A 2,302-nucleotide genomic window follows, 5' to 3' on the forward strand; every position below is an offset into this window, starting at 1 on the left:
TATGGAAGGCTTTCCTGTGCCGAATGCTAATTGCGGGTATGTGCTGCAATCGATGGAGGATAGGGGTAGAGAGGCTTTCAGGTAAGGTGGTGAGAAGGAGTTGCAAATCTTAGCTATGGAAGACTTTACTCTGCTGGATGCTAATTGCTGTTATGTGCCGAGATCGATGGAGCGAGGAGATCTGCAACATTGTCATTAATCAATGCTGGGTCCAGGTACTTCAATTGCATGTATGGTAGATCCCCATAGTCCGGGGCTGGAAGACCGGTCAGTCTTCTGTAGGGCTGCAACAACTAATCGATTATTGAAAAAGTTGTCAACTTTTTCAATAATCGATTAATCGGCTTATCAGTTGGCCCTGTTCACAGCGCCGCGCGCCGCACCTCCTCCCCACCTCACGCTCGCCGCTGCCAGACCCGCTCGCATCCACACGCCGCACCTCCTCCCCGCCTCACATTTCCTGCCCATACACATCCACGATCGGCACAGGGACGCGGGGAGATGTAGTAAGGAGGAGCAAGTGTGGGGGGATGACAGCTGCTGATAGACAGGTCCGATCTCAGAAGCAAGTTGCTGGAAGACTGCTCAGGTAAGCCTGCACTTTCCCCACACATGGTGCTCTATAATGTATTGCTGGGATTTGTATTCCTCTATAGCTGATGGTATAATATACAGCACAATGTACCATCAGCTATAGAGAAATACAAATCCCAGCAATACATTGTACACTGTATGTATAATGTATTGCTGGGATTTGTTGTACTCTTCTACAGCTGGTGGTATTCTGCATTGCGTTGTATAATGTATTATTGCTGGGATTTGTTGTACTCTTCTACAGCTGGTGGTATTCTGCATTGCGTTGTATAGAGGACTACAAGTCCCAGCAATAATACATTATACAGCGCAATGCGGAATACCACCAGCTATAGAGAAGTTCCACAAATCCCAGCAATAATCCATTATAAAGTGGTACAATGCTAAATACCACTAGCTATAGAGGACTACAAAACCAGCAATAGTACATTATACAGCGCAATGCAGAATGCCGCCAGCTATAATGTACTATTGCTGGGATTTGTTGTATTCCTCTATAGCTGGCAGTATTCTGCATTGCGCTGTATAATGTGCTTTTGCTGGGTTTTGTAGTCCTCTATAGCCGGTGTTATTCTGCATTCATTGCTGTAGACATTTTACACTTTCCATTTCACTATATTGCACACCACACTTTTTTTTTTTCTTTTTTAACTTCCACCGCTCCAAGCTTGCTCCTGGGATGGACTACAATCTCAATACAAACTAGTAGTCCTATCACTGGAGCCATTTTTTAAACTTTATTTTATTGGTTATCCGATTAATCGAACCTAATAATTGGCTAACTAATCGATTTTGAAAATAATCGTTAGCTGCAGCTCTAGCTCCTGACCCAAGAGAGGTCTATAGGATTCTATTGCATATGCGCAGGCAGCCGGAAGTAGAAGACGCACCACCCTCAGGAAAACATTTCCAGAACTGTATTAGTATTCAGTGGCGGGATGGTGGGTTATATCAGCCCAGCGAGACAGGGAAAGGATGAGGAAATGTTCAGAAAATATATTTTGTAAGTTTCCTTGTCCCCTAAAAGTCAATCATAAGGAAATTATATCAATGTTTTTCAGTATGTTGCCTGATGATTCGTTTACCAATAAAATAGTTCCGAACTGCTTAAAACATATTTGCTAATATCTAAAACATATAATATAGCAGCTGAGATTTAATAAGCTGTAAGTTATATAGAACATACATGCTGTCTGCCATTTTGGAAAGCCCCCTCCTAAGTCCTCATATTCTGCACACCATATGGCCAACAGTGCAGATCAACAAAAAGGGCCCCCTTCACGGTATCCTGTTCCATTGCTGTGTGCAGCTGCGTACTAGTTCATGTGTGTTGTATTAGGGCAGCCATTTCATCAAGCATGGGCTGCCAATGCATGGTAATAGGGAAAAAAACATACCTGCGCCCTGTTTGAAATGCAGCGCACCACAACACAAGGGACTTCCATTGTAGTGCATTGCAGTGCGAATCCCTTGGCACCCACTGTTCTGCATTGGGGTACCATTCTAAACGCACAATACATAGGTCTGAAGGAGGCCTAAAGGCCAACTTAATTTTATTGACTCCATGCTAACTTAATTTACTTGCACTTACCTTAGCGGGTGATACAGTCCTGAGGCATGTTCACACCATGTCTGGATCAGAGCAGCAAACACAGTGTAGTGCATTTTTACCGCTATTTTGCAGCGGTTTTTGTAGCTTAAATTGGGC

The sequence above is a fragment of the Nanorana parkeri genome, unplaced genomic scaffold, assembly GCF_000935625.1.
Source record: "Nanorana parkeri isolate BGI_ZX_2015 unplaced genomic scaffold, ASM93562v1 scaffold287, whole genome shotgun sequence".
NCBI lineage: Eukaryota > Metazoa > Chordata > Amphibia > Anura > Dicroglossidae > Nanorana > Nanorana parkeri.